Genomic DNA, 27,887 nt, shown 5'->3' on the forward strand with positions numbered 1-27,887 from the left:
GATATATACTATTACGTATTAACGTATAGCGTTATATACTATTATTATATAACGTATAACGTTATATACTATTACTATATAACGTATAACGTTATATACTATTACTATATAACGTATAACGATATATACTATTCCGTACTATCGTATAACGTTATATACTATTACTGTATAACGCATAACGTTATATACTATTACTATATAACGTATAACGTTATATACTATTACTATATAACGTATAACGTTATATACTATTACTATATAACGTATAACGTTATATACTATTACTATATAACGTATAACGTTATATACTATTACTATATAACGTATAACGTTATATACTATTACGTAATAACGTATAACGCTATATAGTATTACGTATTAACGTATAACGTTATATAGTATTACCATATCACGTACAACGTTGTACATTATTACGTACTAACGTATAACGTTATATAATATTACTATATAACGTATAACGTTATATACTATTACTATATAACGCATAACGTTATATACTATTACTATATAACGTATAACGATATATACTATTACGTATTAACGTATAACGTTATATACTATTACTATATAACGTATAACGATATATACTATTACGTATTAACGTATAACGTTACATAATATTACGTATTAACGTATAACGTTATATACTATTACTATATAACGTATAACGTTATATACTATTACTATATAACGTATAACGTTATATACTATTACTATATAACGCATAACGTTATATACTATTACTATACAACGTATAACGTTATATACTATTACTATATAACGCATAACGTTATATACTATTACTACATAACGTATAACGTTATATACTTATACTATATTACGGATGACGTTATATACTATTACTATATAACGCATAACGTTATATACTATTACTACATAACGTATAACGTTATATACTTATACTATATAACGTATAACGTTATATACTATTACTATATAACGCATAACGTTATATAATATTTCTATATAAAGCATAACGTTATATACTATTACTATATAAAGTATAACGTTCTATACTGTTACTATATAACGCATAACGTTATATAATATTACTATATAACGTATAACGTTATATACTATTACTATATAACGTATAACGTTATATACTATTACTATATAACGTATAACGATATATACTATTACGTATTAACGTATAACGTTATATACTATTACGTATTAACGTATAACGTCATATACTATTACTATATAACGTATAACGTTATATACTATTACTATATAACGTATAACGTTATATACTATTACTATATAACGTATAACGTTATATACTATTACTATATAACGTATAACGATATATACTATTCCGTACTATCGTATAACGTTATATACTATTACTATATAACGTATAACGATATATACTATTACGTATTAACGTATAACGATATATACTATTACGTATTAACGTATAACGTTACATAATATTACGTATTAACGTATAACGTTATATACTATTACTATATAACGTATAACGTTATATACTATTACTATATAACGTATAACGTTATATACTATTACTATATAACGTATAACGTTATATACTATTACTATATAACGCATAACGTTATATACTATTACTATATAACGTATAACGATATATACTATTACGTACTAACGTATAACGTTATATACTATTACTATATAACGTATAACGTTATATACCATTACTATATAACGTATAACGTTGTATACTATTACTATATAACGTATAACGTTATATACTATTACCATATAACGTATAACGTTATATACTATTACTATATAACGCATAACGTCATATACTATTACCATATAACGTATAGCGTTATATACTATTACTATATAACGTATAACGTTATGTACTATTACTATATAACGCATAACGTTATATAATATTACTATATAACGCATAACGTTATATAATATTACTATATAACGTATAACGTTATATACTATTACTATATAACGTATAACGTTATATACTATTACTATATAACGCATAACGTTATATACTATTACTATATAACGTATAACGATATATACTATTACGTATTAACTTATAACGTTATATACTATTACTATATAACGTATATCGTTATATACCATTACTATATAACGTATAACGTTGTATACTATTACTATATAACGTATAACGTTATATACTATTACTATATAACGTATAACGTTATATACTATTACTATATAACGTATAACGATATATACTATTCCGTACTATCGTATAACGTTATATACTATTACTATATAACGCATAACGTTATATACTATTACTATATAACGTATAACGTTATATACTATTACTATATAACGTATAACGTTATATACTATTACTATATAACGTATAACGTTATATACTATTACTATATAACGTATAACGTTATATACTATTACTATATAACGTATAACGTTATATACTATTACTATATAACGTATAACGTTATATACTATTACTATATAACGCATAACGTTATACACTATTACTATATAACGTATAACGTTATATACTATTACTATATAACGCATAACGTTATATACTATTACTACATAACGTATAACGTTATATACTATTACTATATAACGTATAACGATATATACTATTACGTATTAACGTATAACGTTATATAGTATTAACATATCACGTATAACGTTGTATATTATTACGTACTAACGTATAACGTTATATACTATTACTATATAACGTATAACGTTATATACTATTACTATGTAACGTATAACGATATATACTATTACGTATTAACGTATAACGTTATATAGTATTACCATATCACGTATAACGTTGTACATTATTACGTACTAACGTATAACGTTATATACTATTACTATATAACGTATAACGTTATATACTATTACTATATAACGCATAACGTTATATACTATTACTATATAACGCATAACGTTATATACTATTACTATATAACGCATAACGTTATATAATATTACTATATAACGTATAACGTTATATACTATTACTATATAACGTATAACGTTATATACTATTACTATATAACGTATAACGTTATATACTATTACTATATAACGTATAACGATATATACTATTACGTATTAACGTATAACGTTATATAGTATTACCATATAACGTATAACGTTATATACTATTACTATATGACGTATATCGCTATATACTATTACTATATAACGTATAACGATATATACTATTACGTATTAACGTATAACGTTATATACTATTACTATATAACGCATAACGTTATATAATATTGCTATATAACGTATAACGTTATATACTATTACTATATAACGTATAACGTTATATACTTATACTATATAACGTATAACGTTATATACTATTACTATATAACGTATAACGTTATATACTATTACTATATAACGTATAACGTTATATACTATTACTATATAACGTATAACGATATATACTATTCCGTACTATCGTATAACGTTATATACTATTACTATATAACGCATAACGCTATATACTATTACTATATAACGCATAACGTTATATACTATTACTATGTAACGTATAACGATATATACTATTACGTATTAACGTATAACGTTATATAGTATTAACATATCACGTATAACGTTGTATATTATTACGTACTAACGTATAATGTTATATACTATTACTATATAACGCATAACGTTATATACTATTACTATGTAACGTATAACGATATATACTATTACGTATTAACGTATAACGTTATATAGTATTAACATATCACGTATAACGTTGTATATTATTACGTACTAACGTATAATGTTATATACTATTACTATATAACGTATAACGTTATATACTATTACTATATAACGTATAACGTTATATACTATTACTATATAACGCATAACGTTATATACTATTACTATACAACGTATAACGTTATATACTATTACTATATAACGCATAACGTTATATACTATTACTACATAACGTATAACGTTATATACTTATACTATATAACGGATGACGTTATATACTATTACTATATAACGCATAACGTTATATACTATTACTACATAACGTATAACGTTATATACTTATACTATATAACGTATAACGTTATATACTATTACTATATAACGCATAACGTTATATAATATTACTATATAACGCATAACGTTATATACTATTACTATATAAAGTATAACGTTCTATACTGTTACTATATAACGCATAACGTTATATAATATTACTATATAACGTATAACGTTATATACCATTACTATATAACGTATAACGTTATATACTATTACTATATAACGTATAACGTTATATACTATTACTATATAACGCATAACGTTATATAATATTACTATACAACGCATAACGTTATATAATATTACTATATAACGTATAACGTTATATACTATTACTATATAACGTATAACGTTATATACTATTACTATATAACGTATAACGTTATATAGTATTACCATATCACGTATAACGTTATATACTATTACTATATAACGTATAACGTTATATACTTATAGTATATAACGTTATACGTTATATACTATTACTATATAACGTATAACGTTATATACTATTACTATATAACGCATAACGTTATATAATATTACTATATAACGTATAACGTTATATACTATTACTATATAACGCATAACGTTATATAATATTACTATATAACGTATAACGTTATATACTATTACTATATAACGTTATACGTTATATAGTAATAGTATATAACGTATAACGTTATATATTATTACTATATAACGCATAACGTTATATACTATTACTATATAACGCATAACGTTATATACTATTACTATATAACGTATAACGATATATACTATTACGTATTAACGTATAGCGTTATATACTATTATTATATAACGTATAACGTTATATACTATTACTATATAACGTATAACGTTATATACTATTACTATATAACGTATAACGTTATATACTATTACTATATAACGTATAACGATATATACTATTCCGTACTATCGTATAACGTTATATACTATTACTGTATAACGCATAACGTTATATACTATTACTATATAACGTATAACGTTATATACTATTACTATATAACGCATAACGTTATATAATATTACTATATAACGTATAACGTTATATACTATTACTATATAACGCATAACGTTATATACTATTACTATATAACGTATAACGTTATATACTATTACTATATAACGTATAACGATATATACTATTACGTATTAACGTATAACGTTATATACTATTACTATATAACGTATAACGTTATATACTATTACTATATAACGTATAACGTTATATGCTATTACTATATAACGCATAACGTTATATAATATTACTATATAACGTATAACGTTATATACTATTACTATATAACGTATAACGTTATATAGTAATAGTATATAACGTATAACGTTATATACTATTACTATATAACGTATAACGATATATACTATTACGTATTAACGTATAACGTTATATACTATTACTATATAACGTATAACGATATATACTACTACGTATTAACGTATAACGTTACATAATATTACGTATTAACGTATAACGTTATATACTATTACTATATAACGTATAACGTTATATACTATTACTATATAACGTATAACGTTATATACTATTACTATATAACGCATAACGTTATATACTATTACTATACAACGTATAACGTTATATACTATTACTATATAACGCATAACGTTATATACTATTACTACATAACGTATAACGTTATATACTTATACTATATTACGGATGACGTTATATACTATTACTATATAACGCATAACGTTATATACTATTACTACATAACGTATAACGTTATATACTTATACTATATAACGTATAACGTTATATACTATTACTATATAACGCATAACGTTATATAATATTACTATATAAAGCATAACGTTATATACTATTACCATATAAAGTATAACGTTCTATACTGTTACTATATAACGCATAACGTTATATAATATTACTATATAACGTATAACGTTATATACCATTACTATATAACGTATAACGTTATATACTATTACTATATAACGTATAACGTTATATACTATTACTATATAACGCATAACGTTATATAATATTACTATACAACGCATAACGTTATATAATATTACTATATAACGTATAACGTTATATACTATTACTATATAAAGTATAACGTTCTATACTATTACTATATAACGTATAACGTTATATAATATTACTATATAACGTATAACGTTATATACTATTACTATATAACGCATAACGTTATATACTATTACTATATAACGTATAACGATATATACTATTACGTATTAACGTATAGCGTTATATACTATTATTATATAACGTATAACGTTATATACTATTACTATATAACGTATAACGTTATATACTATTACCATATCACGTATAACGTTATATACTATTACTATATAACGTATAACGTTATATACTATTACTATATAACGCATAACGTTATATAATATTACTATATAACGTATAACGTTATATACTATTACTATATAACGCATAACGTTATATACTATTACTATATAACGCATAACGTTATATACTATTACTATATAACGTATAACGATATATACTATTACGTATTAACGTATAGCGTTATATACTATTATTATATAACGTATAACGTTATATACTATTACTATATAACGTATAACGTTATATACTATTACTATATAACGTATAACGATATATACTATTACGTATTAACGTATAACGTTACATAATATTACGTATTAACGTATAACGTTATATACTATTACTATATAACGTATAACGTTATATACTATTACTATATAACGTATAACGTTATATACTATTACTATATAACGCATAACGTTATATACTATTACTATACAACGTATAACGTTATATACTATTACTATATAACGCATAACGTTATATACTATTACTACATAACGTATAACGTTATATACTTATACTATATTAAGGATGACGTTATATACTATTACTATATAACGCATAACGTTATATACTATTACTACATAACGTATAACGTTATATACTTATACTATATAACGTATAACGTTATATACTATTACTATATAACGCATAACGTTATATAATATTTCTATATAAAGCATAACGTTATATACTATTACTATATAAAGTATAACGTTCTATACTGTTACTATATAACGCATAACGTTATATAATATTACTATATAACGTATAACGTTATATACTATTACTATATAACGTATAACGTTATATACTATTACTATATAACGTATAACGTTATATACTTATAGTATATAACGTATAACGTTATATATTATTACTATATAACGCATAACGTTATATACTATTACTATATAACGCATAACGTTATATACTATTACTATATAACGTATAACGATATATACTATTACGTATTAACGTATAGCGTTATATACTATTATTATATAACGTATAACGTTATATACTATTACTATATAACGTATAACGTTATATACTATTACTATATAACGTATAACGTTATATACTATTACTATATAACGTATAACGATATATACTATTCCGTACTATCGTATAACGTTATATACTATTACTGTATAACGCATAACGTTATATACTATTACTATATAACGTATAACGTTATATACTATTACTATATAACGCATAACGTTATATAATATTACTATATAACGTATAACGTTATATACTATTACTATATAACGCATAACGTTATATACTATTACTATATAACGTATAACGTTATATACTATTACTATATAACGTATAACGATATATACTATTACGTATTAACGTATAACGTTATATACTATTACTATATAACGTATAACGTTATATACTATTACTATATAACGTATAACGTTATATGCTATTACTATATAACGCATAACGTTATATAATATTACTATATAACGTATAACGTTATATACTATTACTATATAACGTATAACGTTATATACTTATAGTATATAACGTATAACGTTATATACTATTACTATATAACGTATAACGATATATACTATTACGTATTAACGTATAACGTTATATACTATTACTATATAACGTATAACGATATATACTACTACGTATTAACGTATAACGTTACATAATATTACGTATTAACGTATAACGTTATATACTATTACTATATAACGTATAACGTTATATACTATTACTATATAACGTATAACGTTATATACTATTACTATATAACGCATAACGTTATATACTATTACTATACAACGTATAACGTTATATACTATTACTATATAACGCATAACGTTATATACTATTACTACATAACGTATAACGTTATATACTTATACTATATTACGGATGACGTTATATACTATTACTATATAACGCATAACGTTATATACTATTACTACATAACGTATAACGTTATATACTTATACTATATAACGTATAACGTTATATACTATTACTATATAACGCATAACGTTATATAATATTACTATATAAAGCATAACGTTATATACTATTACCATATAAAGTATAACGTTCTATACTGTTACTATATAACGCATAACGTTATATAATATTACTATATAACGTATAACGTTATATACCATTACTATATAACGTATAACGTTATATACTATTACTATATAACGTATAACGTTATATACTATTACTATATAACGCATAACGTTATATAATATTACTATACAACGCATAACGTTATATAATATTACTATATAACGTATAACGTTATATACTATTACTATATAACGTATAACGTTATATACTATTACTATATAACGTATAACGTTATATAATATTACTATATAACGTATAACGTTATATACTATTACTATATAACGCATAACGTTATATACTATTACTATATAACGTATAACGATATATACTATTACGTATTAACGTATAGCGTTATATACTATTATTATATAACGTATAACGTTATATACTATTACTATATAACGTATAACGTTATATACTATTACCATATCACGTATAACGTTATATACTATTACTATATAACGTATAACGTTATATACTATTACTATATAACGCATAACGTTATATAATATTACTATATAACGTATAACGTTATATACTATTACTATATAACGCATAACGTTATATACTATTACTATATAACGCATAACGTTATATACTATTACTATATAACGTATAACGATATATACTATTACGTATTAACGTATAGCGTTATATACTATTATTATATAACGTATAACGTTATATACTATTACTATATAACGTATAACGTTATATACTATTACTATATAACGTATAACGATATATACTATTACGTATTAACGTATAACGTTACATAATATTACGTATTAACGTATAACGTTATATACTATTACTATATAACGTATAACGTTATATACTATTACTATATAACGTATAACGTTATATACTATTACTATATAACGCATAACGTTATATACTATTACTATACAACGTATAACGTTATATACTATTACTATATAACGCATAACGTTATATACTATTACTACATAACGTATAACGTTATATACTTATACTATATTAAGGATGACGTTATATACTATTACTATATAACGCATAACGTTATATACTATTACTACATAACGTATAACGTTATATACTTATACTATATAACGTATAACGTTATATACTATTACTATATAACGCATAACGTTATATAATATTTCTATATAAAGCATAACGTTATATAGTATTACTATATAAAGTATAACGTTCTATACTGTTACTATATAACGCATAACGTTATATAATATTACTATATAACGTATAACGTTATATACTATTACTATATAACGTATAACGTTATATACTATTACTATATAACGTATAACGATATATACTATTACGTATTAACGTATAACGTTATATACTATTACGTATTAACGTATAACGTCATATACTATTACTATATAACGTATAACGTTATATACTATTACTATATAACGTATAACGTTATATACTATTACTATATAACGTATAACGTTATATACTATTACTATATAACGTATAACGATATATACTATTCCGTACTATCGTATAACGTTATATACTATTACTATATAACGTATAACGATATATACTATTACGTATTAACGTATAACGATATATACTATTACGTATTAACGTATAACGTTACATAATATTACGTATTAACGTATAACGTTATATACTATTACTATATAACGTATAACGTTATATACTATTACTATATAACGTATAACGTTATATACTATTACTATATAACGTATAACGTTATATACTATTACTATATAACGCATAACGTTATATACTATTACTATATAACGTATAACGATATATACTATTACGTATTAACGTATAACGTTATATACTATTACTATATAACGTATAACGTTATATACCATTACTATATAACGTATAACGTTGTATACTATTACTATATAACGTATAACGTTATATACTATTACCATATAACGTATAACGTTATATACTATTACTATATAACGCATAACGTCATATACTATTACCATATAACGTATAGCGTTATATACTATTACTATATAACGTATAACGTTATGTACTATTACTATATAACGCATAACGTTATATAATATTACTATATAACGCATAACGTTATATAATATTACTATATAACGTATAACGTTATATACTATTACTATATAACGTATAACGATATATACTATTCCGTACTATCGTATAACGTTATATACTATTACTATATAACGCATAACGTTATATACTATTACTATATAACGTATAACGTTATATACTATTACTATATAACGTATAACGATATATACTATTCCGTACTATCGTATAACGTTATATACTATTACTATATAACGCATAACGTTATATACTATTACTATATAACGCATAACGTTATATACTATTACTATATAACGTATAACGTTATATACTATTACTATATAACGCATAACGTTATATAATATTACTATATAACGTATAACGTTATATACTATTACTATATAACGTATAACGTTATATACTATTACTATATAACGTATAACGTTATATACTATTACTATATAACGTATAACGTTATATACTATTACTATATAACGTATAACGTTATATACTATTACTATATAACGTATGACGTTGTATACTATTACTATATAACGTATAACGTTATATACTATTACTATATAACGCATAACGTTATACACTATTACTATATAACGTATAACGTTATATACTATTACTATATAACGCATAACGTTATATACTATTACTACATAACGTATAACGTTATATACTATTACTATATAACGTATAACGATATATACTATTACGTATTAACGTATAACGTTATATAGTATTAACATATCACGTATAACGTTGTATATTATTACGTACTAACGTATAACGTTATATACTATTACTATATAACGTATAACGTTATATACTATTACTATGTAACGTATAACGATATATACTATTACGTATTAACGTATAACGTTATATAGTATTACCATATCACGTATAACGTTGTACATTATTACGTACTAACGTATAACGTTATATACTATTACTATATAACGTATAACGTTATATACTATTACTATATAACGCATAACGTTATATACTATTACTATATAACGCATAACGTTATATACTATTACTATATAACGCATAACGTTATATAATATTACTATATAACGTATAACGTTATATACTATTACTATATAACGTATAACGTTATATACTATTACTATATAACGTATAACGTTATATACTATTACTATATAACGTATAACGATATATACTATTACGTATTAACGTATAACGTTATATAGTATTACCATATAACGTATAACGTTATATACTACTACTATATGACGTATATCGCTATATACTATTACTATATAACGTATAACGATATATACTATTACGTATTAACGTATAACGTTATATACTATTACTATATAACGTATAACGTTATATACTATTACTATATAACGTATAACGTTATATACTATTACTATATAACGTATAACGTTATATACTATTACTATATAACGTATAACGATATATACTATTCCGTACTATCGTATAACGTTATATACTATTACTATATAACGCATAACGTTATATACTATTACTATATAACGCATAACGTTATATACTATTACTATGTAACGTATAACGATATATACTATTACGTATTAACGTATAACGTTATATAGTATTAACATATCACGTATAACGTTGTATATTATTACGTACTAACGTATAATGTTATATACTATTACTATATAACGTATAACGTTATATACTATTACTATGTAACGTATAACGCTATATAGTATTACGTATTAACGTATAACGTTATATAGTATTACCATATCACGTACAACGTTGTACATTATTACGTACTAACGTATAACGTTATATAATATTACTATATAACGTATAACGTTATATACTATTACTATATAACGCATAACGTTATATACTATTACTATATAACGTATAACGATATATACTATTACGTATTAACGTATAACGTTATATACTATTACTATATAACGTATAACGATATATACTATTACGTATTAACGTATAACGTTACATAATATTACGTATTAACGTATAACGTTATATACTATTACTATATAACGGATGACGTTATATACTATTACTATATAACGCATAACGTTATATACTATTACTACATAACGTATAACGTTATATACTTATACTATATAACGTATAACGTTATATACTATTACTATATAACGCATAACGTTATATAATATTACTATATAACGCATAACGTTATATACTATTACTATATAAAGTATAGCGTTCTATACTGTTACTATATAACGCATAACGTTATATAATATTACTATATAACGTATAACGTTATATACCATTACTATATAACGTATAACGTTATATACTATTACTATATAACGTATAACGTTATATACTATTACTATATAACGCATAACGTTATATAATATTACTATACAACGCATAACGTTATATAATATTACTATATAACGTATAACGTTATATACTATTACTATATAACGTATAACGTTATATACTATTACTATATAACGTATAACGTTATATAGTATTACTATATAACGTTATACGTTATATAGTAATAGTATATAACGTTATGCGTTATATATTATTACTATATAACGCATAACGTTATATACTATTACTATATAACGTATAACGTTATATACTATTACTATATAACGCATAACGTTATATAATATTACTATATAACGTATAACGTTATATACTATTACTATATAACGTATAACGTTATATAGTAATAGTATATAACGTTATACGTTATATAGTAATAGTATATAACGTATAACGTTATATATTATTACTATATAACGCATAACGTTATATACTATTACTATATAACGTATAACGTTATATACTATTACTATATAACGTATAACGTTATATACTATTACTATATAACGTATATCGATATATACTATTCCGTACTATCGTATAACGTTATATACTATTACTGTATAACGCATAACGTTATATACTATTACTATATAACGTATAACGTTATATACTATTACTATATAACGTATAACGTTATATAGTAATAGTATATAACGTATAACGTTATATACTATTACTATATAACGTATAACGATATATACTATTACGTATTAACGTATAACGTTATATACTATTACTATATAACGTATAACGATATATAATATTACTATATAACGTATAACGTTATATACTATTACTATATAACGTATAACGATATATACTATTACGTATTAACGTATAACGTTATATACTATTACTATATAACGTATAACGTTATATGCTATTACTATATAACGCATAACGTTATATAATATTACTATATAACGTATAACGTTATATACTATTACTATATAACGTTATACGTTATATAGTAATAGTATATAACGTATAACGTTATATACTATTACTATATAACGTATAACGATATATACTATTACGTATTAACGTATAACGTTATATACTATTACTATATAACGTATAACGATATATACTATTACGTATTAACGTATAACGTTACATAATATTACGTATTAACGTATAACGTTATATACTATTACTATATAACGTATAACGTTATATACTATTACTATATAACGTATAACGTTATATACTATTACTATATAACGCATAACGTTATATACTATTACTATACAACGTATAACGTTATATACTATTACTATATAACGCATAACGTTATATACTATTACTACATAACGTATAACGTTATATACTTATACTATATTACGGATGACGTTATATACTATTACTATATAACGCATAACGTTATATACTATTACTACATAACGTATAACGTTATATACTTATACTATATAACGTATAACGTTATATACTATTACTATATAACGCATAACGTTATATAATATTACTATATAAAGCATAACGTTATATACTATTACCATATAAAGTATAACGTTCTATACTGTTACTATATAACGCATAACGTTATATAATATTACTGTATAACGTATAACGTTATATACCATTACTATATAACGTATAACGTTATATACTATTACTATATAACGTATAACGTTATATACTATTACTATATAACGCATAACGTTATATAATATTACTATACAACGCATAACGTTATATAATATTACTATATAACGTATAACGTTATATACTATTACTATATAACGTATAACGTTATATACTATTACTATATAACGTATAACGTTATATAATATTACTATATAACGTATAACGTTATATACTATTACTATATAACGCATAACGTTATATACTATTACTATATAACGTATAACGATATATACTATTACGTATTAACGTATAGCGTTATATACTATTATTATATAACGTATAACGTTATATACTATTACTATATAACGTATAACGTTATATACTATTACCATATCACGTATAACGTTATATACGATTACTATATAACGTATAACGTTATATACTATTACTATATAACGCATAACGTTATATAATATTACTCTATAACGTATAACGTTATATACTATTACTATATAACGCATAACGTTATATACTATTACTATATAACGTATAACGATATATACTATTACGTATTAACGTATAGCGTTATATACTATTATTATATAACGTATAACGTTATATACTATTACTATATAACGTATAACGTTATATACTATTACTATATAACGTATAACGTTATATACTATTACTATATAACGTATAACGATATATACTATTCCGTACTATCGTATAACGTTATATACTATTACTGTATAACGCATAACGTTATATACTATTGCTATATAACGTATAACGTTATATACTATTACTATATAACGCATAACGTTATATAATATTACTATATAACGTATAACGTTATATACTATTACTATATAACGCATAACGTTATATACTATTACTATATAACGTATAACGTTATATACTATTACTATATAACGTATAACGATATATACTATTACGTATTAACGTATAACGTTATATACTATTACTATATAACGTATAACGTTATATACTATTACTATATAACGTATAACGTTATATGCTATTACTATATAACGCATAACGTTATATAATATTACTATATAACGTATAACGTTATATACTATTACTATATAACGTATAACGTTATATACTTATAGTATATAACGTATAACGTTATATACTATTACTATATAACGTATAACGTTATATACTATTACTATATAACGTATAACGTTATATACTATTACTATATAACGTATAACGATATATACTATTCCGTACTATCGTATAACGTTATATACTATTACTATATAACGCATAACGTTATATACTATTACTATATAACGTATAACGATATATACTATTCCGTACTATCGTATAACGTTATATACTATTACTATATAACGCATAACGTTATATACTATTACTATGTAACGTATAACGATATATACTATTACGTATTAACGTATAACGTTATATAGTATTAACATATCACGTATAACGTTGTATATTATTACGTACTAACGTATAATGTTATATACTATTACTATATAACGCATAACGTTATATACTATTACTATGTAACGTATAACGATATATACTATTACGTATTAACGTATAACGTTATATAGTATTAACATATCACGTATAACGTTGTATATTATTACGTACTAACGTATAATGTTATATACTATTACTATATAACGTATAACGTTATATACTATTACTATATAACGTATAACGTTATATACTATTACTATATAACGCATAACGTTATATACTATTACTATACAACGTATAACGTTATATACTATTACTATATAACGCATAACGTTATATACTATTACTACATAACGTATAACGTTATATACTTATACTATATAACGGATGACGTTATATACTATTACTATATAACGCATAACGTTATATACTATTACTACATAACGTATAACGTTATATACTTATACTATATAACGTATAACGTTATATACTATTACTATATAACGCATAACGTTATATAATATTACTATATAACGCATAACGTTATATACTATTACTATATAAAGTATAGCGTTCTATACTGTTACTATATAACGCATAACGTTATATAATATTACTATATAACGTATAACGTTATATACCATTACTATATAACGTATAACGTTATATACTATTACTATATAACGTATAACGTTATATACTATTACTATATAACGCATAACGTTATATAATATTACTATACAACGCATAACGTTATATAATATTACTATATAACGTATAACGTTATATACTATTACTATATAACGTATAACGTTATATACTATTACTATATAACGTATAACGTTATATAGTATTACCATATCACGTATAACGTTATATACTATTACTATATAACGTATAACGTTATATACTTATACTATATAACGTTATACGTTATATACTATTACTATATAACGTATAACGTTATATACTATTACTATATAACGCATAACGTTATATAATATTACTATATAACGTATAACGTTATATACTATTACTATATAACGCATAACGTTATATAATATTACTATATAACGTATAACGTTATATACTATTACTATATAACGTTATACGTTATATAGTAATAGTATATAACGTATAACGTTATATATTATTACTATATAACGCATAACGTTATATACTATTACTATATAACGCATAACGTTATATACTATTACTATATAACGTATAACGATATATACTATTACGTATTAACGTATAGCGTTATATACTATTATTATATAACGTATAACGTTATATACTATTACTATATAACGTATAACGTTATATACTATTACTATATAACGTATAACGTTATATACTATTACTATATAACGTATAACGATATATACTATTCCGTACTATCGTATAACGTTATATACTATTACTGTATAACGCATAACGTTATATACTATTACTATATAACGTATAACGTTATATACTATTACTATATAACGCATAACGTTATATAATATTACTATATAACGTATAACGTTATATACTATTACTATATAACGCATAACGTTATATACTATTACTATATAACGTATATCGTTATATACTATTACTATATAACGTATAACGATATATACTATTACGTATTAACGTATAACGTTATATACTATTACTATATAACGTATAACGTTATATACTATTACTATATAACGTATAACGTTATATGCTATTACTATATAACGCATAACGTTATATAATATTACTATATAACGTATAACGTTATATAGTAATAGTATATAACGTATAACGTTATATAGTAATAGTATATAACGTTATACGTTATATACTATTACTATATAACGTATAACGATATATACTATTACGTATTAACGTATAACGTTATATACTATTACTATATAACGTATAACGATATATACTACTACGTATTAACGTATAACGTTACATAATATTACGTATTAACGTATAACGTTATATACTATTACTATATAACGTATAACGTTATATACTATTACTATATAACGTATAACGTTATATACTATTACTATATAACGCATAACGTTATATACTATTACTATACAACGTATAACGTTATATACTATTACTATATAACGCATAACGTTATATACTATTACTACATAACGTATAACGTTATATACTTATACTATATTACGGATGACGTTATATACTATTACTATATAACGCATAACGTTATATACTATTACTACATAACGTATAACGTTATATACTTATACTATATAACGTATAACGTTATATACTATTACTATATAACGCATAACGTTATATAATATTACTATATAAAGCATAACGTTATATACTATTACCATATAAAGTATAACGTTCTATACTGTTACTATATAACGCATAACGTTATATAATATTACTATATAACGTATAACGTTATATACCATTACTATATAACGTATAACGTTATATACTATTACTATATAACGTATAACGTTATATACTATTACTATATAACGCATAACGTTATATAATATTACTATACAACGCATAACGTTATATAATATTACTATATAACGTATAACGTTATATACTATTACTATATAACGTATAACGTTATATACTATTACTATATAACGTATAACGTTATATAATATTACTATATAACGTATAACGTTATATACTATTACTATATAACGCATAACGTCATATACTATTACTATATAACGTATAACGATATATACTATTACGTATTAACGTATAGCGTTATATACTATTATTATATAACGTATAACGTTATATACTATTACTATATAACGTATAACGTTATATACTATTACCATATCACGTATAACGTTATATACTATTACTATATAACGTATAACGTTATATACTATTACTATATAACGCATAACGTTATATAATATTACTATATAACGTATAACGTTATATACTATTACTATATAACGCATAACGTTATATACTATTACTATATAACGCATAACGTTATATACTATTACTATATAACGTATAACGATATATACTATTACGTATTAACGTATAGCGTTATATACTATTATTATATAACGTATAACGTTATATACTATTACTATATAACGTATAACGTTATATACTATTACTATATAACGTATAACGATATATACTATTACGTATTAACGTATAACGTTACATAATATTACGTATTAACGTATAACGTTATATACTATTACTATATAACGTATAACGTTATATACTATTACTATATAACGTATAACGTTATATACTATTACTATATAACGCATAACGTTATATACTATTACTATACAACGTATAACGTTATATACTATTACTATATAACGCATAACGTTATATACTATTACTACATAACGTATAACGTTATATACTTATACTATATTAAGGATGACGTTATATACTATTACTATATAACGCATAACGTTATATACTATTACTACATAACGTATAACGTTATATACTTATACTATATAACGTATAACGTTATATACTATTACTATATAACGCATAACGTTATATAATATTTCTATATAAAGCATAACGTTATATACTATTACTATATAAAGTATAACGTTCTATACTGTTACTATATAACGCATAACGTTATATAATATTACTATATAACGTATAACGTTATATACTATTACTATATAACGTATAACGTTATATACTATTACTATATAACGTATAACGATATATACTATTACGTATTAACGTATAACGTTATATACTATTACGTATTAACGTATAACGTCATATACTATTACTATATAACGAATAACGTTATATACTATTACTATATAACGTATAACGTTATATACTATTACTATATAACGTATAACGTTATATACTATTACTATATAACGTATAACGATATATACTATTCCGTACTATCGTATAACGTTATATACTATTACTATATAACGTATAACGATATATACTATTACGTATTAACGTATAACGATATATACTATTACGTATTAACGTATAACGTTACATAATATTACGTATTAACGTATAACGTTATATACTATTACTATATAACGTATAACGTTATATACTATTACTTCATAACGTATAACGTTATATACTATTACTATATAACGTATAACGTTATATACTATTACTATATAACGCATAACGTTATATACTATTACTATATAACGTATAACGATATATACTATTACGTATTAACGTATAACGTTATATACTATTACTATATAACGTATAACGTTATATACCATTACTATATAACGTATAACGTTGTATACTATTACTATATAACGTATAACGTTATATACTATTACCATATAACGTATAACGTTATATACTATTACTATATAACGCATAACGTCATATACTATTACCATATAACGTATAGCGTTATATACTATTACTATATAACGTATAACGTTATGTACTATTACTATATAACGCATAACGTTATATAATATTACTATATAACGCATAACGTTATATAATATTACTATATAACGTATAACGTTATATACTATTACTATATAACGTATAACGATATATACTATTCCGTACTATCGTATAACGTTATATACTATTACTATATAACGCATAACGTTATATACTATTACTATATAACGTATAACGTTATATACTATTACTATATAACGTATAACGATATATACTATTCCGTACTATCGTATAACGTTATATACTATTACTATATAACGCATAACGTTATATACTATTACTATATAACGCATAACGTTATATACTATTACTATATAACGTATAACGTTATATACTATTACTATATAACGCATAACGTTATATAATATTACTATATAACGTATAACGTTATATACTATTACTATATAACGTATAACGTTATATACTATTACTATATAACGTATAACGTTATATACTATTACTATATAACGTATATCGTTATATACTATTACTATATAACGTATAACGTTATATACTATTACTATATAACGTATGACGTTGTATACTATTACTATATAACGTATAACGTTATATACTATTACTATATAACGCATAACGTTATACACTATTACTATATAACGTATAACGTTATATACTATTACTATATAACGCATAACGTTATATACTATTACTACATAACGTATAACGTTATATACTATTACTATATAACGTATAACGATATATACTATTACGTATTAACGTATAACGTTATATAGTATTAACATATCACGTATAACGTTGTATATTATTACGTACTAACGTATAACGTTATATACTATTACTATATAACGTATAACGTTATATACTATTACTATGTAACGTATAACGATATATACTATTACGTATTAACGTATAACGTTATATAGTATTACCATATCACGTATAACGTTGTACATTATTACGTACTAACGTATAACGTTATATACTATTACTATATAACGTATAACGTTATATACTATTACTATATAACGCATAACGTTATATACTATTACTATATAACGCATAACGTTATATACTATTACTATATAACGCATAACGTTATATAATATTACTATATAACGTATAACGTTATATACTATTACTATATAACGTATAACGTTATATACTATTACTATATAACGTATAACGTTATATACTATTACTATATAACGTATAACGATATATACTATTACGTATTAACGTATAACGTTATATAGTATTACCATATAACGTATAACGTTATATACTACTACTATATGACGTATATCGCTATATACTATTACTATATAACGTATAACGATATATACTATTACGTATTAACGTATAACGTTATATACTATTACTATATAACGTATAACGTTATATACTATTACTATATAACGTATAACGTTATATACTATTACTATATAACGTATAACGTTATATACTATTACTATATAACGTATAACGATATATACTATTCCGTACTATCGTATAACGTTATATACTATTACTATATAACGCATAACGTTATATACTATTACTATATAACGCATAACGTTATATACTATTACTATGTAACGTATAACGATATATACTATTACGTATTAACGTATAACGTTATATAGTATTAACATATCACGTATAACGTTGTATATTATTACGTACTAACGTATAATGTTATATACTATTACTATATAACGTATAACGTTATATACTATTACTATGTAACGTATAACGCTATATAGTATTACGTATTAACGTATAACGTTATATAGTATTACCATATCACGTACAACGTTGTACATTATTACGTACTAACGTATAACGTTATATAATATTACTATATAACGTATAACGTTATATACTATTACTATATAACGCATAACGTTATATACTATTACTATATAACGTATAACGATATATACTATTACGTATTAACGTATAACGTTATATACTATTACTATATAACGTATAACGATATATACTATTACGTATTAACGTATAACGTTACATAATATTACGTATTAACGTATAACGTTATATACTATTACTATATAACGGATGACGTTATATACTATTACTATATAACGCATAACGTTATATACTATTACTACATAACGTATAACGTTATATACTTATACTATATAACGTATAACGTTATATACTATTACTATATAACGCATAACGTTATATAATATTACTATATAACGCATAACGTTATATACTATTACTATATAAAGTATAGCGTTCTATACTGTTACTATATAACGCATAACGTTATATAATATTACTATATAACGTATAACGTTATATACCATTACTATATAACGTATAACGTTATATACTATTACTATATAACGTATAACGTTATATACTATTACTATATAACGCATAACGTTATATAATATTACTATACAACGCATAACGTTATATAATATTACTATATAACGTATAACGTTATATACTATTACTATATAACGTATAACGTTATATACTATTACTATATAACGTATAACGTTATATAGTAATAGTATATAACGTTATACGTTATATAGTAATAGTATATAACGTTATACGTTATATAGTAATATTATATAACGCATAACGTTATATACTATTACTATATAACGTATAACGTTATATACTATTACTATATAACGCATAACGTTATATAATATTACTATATAACGTATAACGTTATATACTATTACTATATAACGTATAACGTTATATAGTAATAGTATATAACGTTATACGTTATATAGTAATAGTATATAACGTTATACGTTATATAGTAATAGTATATAACGCATAACGTTATATACTATTACTATATAACGTATAACGTTATATACTATTACTATATAACGTATAACGTTATATACTATTACTATATAACGTATAACGATATATACTATTCCGTACTATCGTATAACGTTATATACTATTACTGTATAACGCATAACGTTATATACTATTACTATATAACGTATAACGTTATATACTATTACTATATAACGTATAACGTTATATAGTAATAGTATATAACGTATAACGTTATATACTATTACTATATAACGTATAACGATATATACTATTACGTATTAACGTATAACGTTATATACTATTACTATATAACGTATAACGATATATAATATTACTATATAACGTATAACGTTATATACTATTACTATATAACGTATAACGATATATACTATTACGTATTAACGTATAACGTTATATACTATTACTATATAACGTATAACGTTATATGCTATTACTATATAACGCATAACGTTATATAATATTACTATATAACGTATAACGTTATATACTATTACTATATAACGTTATACGTTATATAGTAATAGTATATAACGTATAACGTTATATACTATTACTATATAACGTATAACGATATATACTATTACGTATTAACGTATAACGTTATATACTATTACTATATAACGTATAACGATATATACTATTACGTATTAACGTATAACGTTACATAATATTACGTATTAACGTATAACGTTATATACTATTACTATATAACGTATAACGTTATATACTATTACTATATAACGTATAACGTTATATACTATTACTATATAACGCATAACGTTATATACTATTACTATACAACGTATAACGTTATATACTATTACTATATAACGCATAACGTTATATACTATTACTACATAACGTATAACGTTATATACTTATACTATATTACGGATGACGTTATATACTATTACTATATAACGCATAACGTTATATACTATTACTACATAACGTATAACGTTATATACTTATACTATATAACGTATAACGTTATATACTATTACTATATAACGCATAACGTTATATAATATTACTATATAAAGCATAACGTTATATACTATTACCATATAAAGTATAACGTTCTATACTGTTACTATATAACGCATAACGTTATATAATATTACTGTATAACGTATAACGTTATATACCATTACTATATAACGTATAACGTTATATACTATTACTATATAACGTATAACGTTATATACTATTACTATATAACGCATAACGTTATATAATATTACTATACAACGCATAACGTTATATAATATTACTATATAACGTATAACGTTATATACTATTACTATATAACGTATAACGTTATATACTATTACTATATAACGTATAACGTTATATAATATTACTATATAACGTATAACGTTATATACTATTACTATATAACGCATAACGTTATATACTATTACTATATAACGTATAACGATATATACTATTACGTATTAACGTATAGCGTTATATACTATTATTATATAACGTATAACGTTATATACTATTACTATATAACGTATAACGTTATATACTATTACCATATCACGTATAACGTTATATACTATTACTATATAACGTATAACGTTATATACTATTACTATATAACGCATAACGTTATATAATATTACTCTATAACGTATAACGTTATATACTATTACTATATAACGCATAACGTTATATACTATTACTATATAACGTATAACGATATATACTATTACGTATTAACGTATAGCGTTATATACTATTATTATATAACGTATAACGTTATATACTATTACTATATAACGTATAACGTTATATACTATTACTATATAACGTATAACGTTATATACTATTACTATATAACGTATAACGATATATACTATTCCGTACTATCGTATAACGTTATATACTATTACTGTATAACGCATAACGTTATATACTATTGCTATATAACGTATAACGTTATATACTATTACTATATAACGCATAACGTTATATAATATTACTATATAACGTATAACGTTATATAATATTACTATATAACGTATAACGTTATATACTATTACGTAATAACGTATAACGCTATATAGTATTACGTATTAACGTATAACGTTATATAGTATTACCATATCACGTACAACGTTGTACATTATTACGTACTAACGTATAACGTTATATAATATTACTATATAACGTATAACGTTATATACTATTACTATATAACGCATAACGTTATATACTATTACTATATAACGTATAACGATATATACTATTACGTATTAACGTATAACGTTATATACTATTACTATATAACGTATAACGATATATGCTATTCCGTACTATCGTATAACGTTATATACTATTACTGTATAACGCATAACGTTATATACTATTACTATATAACGTATAACGCTATATACTATTACTATATAACGCATAACGTTATATAATATTACTATACAACGCATAACGTTATATAATATTACTATATAACGTATAACGTTATATACTATTACTATATAACGTATAACGTTATATACTATTACTATATAACGTATAACGTTATATAGTATTACTATATAACGTATAACGTTATATAGTAATAGTATATAACGTATAACGTTATATATTATTACTATATAACGCATAACGTTATATACTATTACTATATAACGTATAACGTTATATACTATTACTATATAACGCATAACGTTATATAATATTACTATATAACGTATAACGTTATATACTATTACTATATAACGTATAACGTTATATAGTAATAGTATATAACGTTATACGTTATATAGTAATAGTATATAACGTATAACGTTATATATTATTACTATATAACGCATAACGTTATATACTATTACTATATAACGTATAACGTTATATACTATTACTATATAACGTATAACGTTATATACTATTACTATATAACGTATAACGATATATACTATTCCGTACTATCGTATAACGTTATATACTATTACTGTATAACGCATAACGTTATATACTATTACTATATAACGTATAACGTTATATACTATTACTATATAACGTATAACGTTATATAGTAATAGTATATAACGTTATACGTTATATACTATTACTATATAACGTATAACGATATATACTATTACGTATTAACGTATAACGTTATATACTATTACTATATAACGTATAACGATATATAATATTACTATATAACGTATAACGTTATATACTATTACTATATAACGTATAACGATATATACTATTACGTATTAACGTATAACGTTATATACTATTACTATATAACGTATAACGTTATATGCTATTACTATATAACGCATAACGTTATATAATATTACTATATAACGTATAACGTTATATACTATTACTATATAACGTTATACGTTATATAGTAATAGTATATAACGTATAACGTTATATACTATTACTATATAACGTATAACGATATATACTATTACGTATTAACGTATAACGTTATATACTATTACTATATAACGTATAACGATATATACTATTACGTATTAACGTATAACGTTACATAATATTACGTATTAACGTATAACGTTATATACTATTACTATATAACGTATAACGTTATATACTATTACTATATAACGTATAACGTTATATACTATTACTATATAACGCATAACGTTATATACTATTACTATACAACGTATAACGTTATATACTATTACTATATAACGCATAACGTTATATACTATTACTACATAACGTATAACGTTATATACTTATACTATATTACGGATGACGTTATATAATATTACTATATAACGCATAACGTTATATACTATTACTACATAACGTATAACGTTATATACTTATACTATATAACGTATAACGTTATATACTATTACTATATAACGCATAACGTTATATAATATTACTATATAAAGCATAACGTTATATACTATTACCATATAAAGTATAACGTTCTATACTGTTACTATATAACGCATAACGTTATATAATATTACTGTATAACGTATAACGTTATATACCATTACTATATAACGTATAACGTTATATACTATTACTATATAACGTATAACGTTATATACTATTACTATATAACGCATAACGTTATATAATATTACTATACAACGCATAACGTTATATAATATTACTATATAACGTATAACGTTATATACTATTACTATATAACGTATAACGTTATATACTATTACTATATAACGTATAACGTTATATAATATTACTATATAACGTATAACGTTATATACTATTACTATATAACGCATAACGTTATATACTATTACTATATAACGTATAACGATATATACTATTACGT

The sequence above is a fragment of the Bombus terrestris genome, chromosome 13 (assembly GCF_910591885.1).
Source record: "Bombus terrestris chromosome 13, iyBomTerr1.2, whole genome shotgun sequence".
In the NCBI taxonomy this organism is placed as follows: Eukaryota; Metazoa; Arthropoda; class Insecta; order Hymenoptera; family Apidae; genus Bombus; species Bombus terrestris.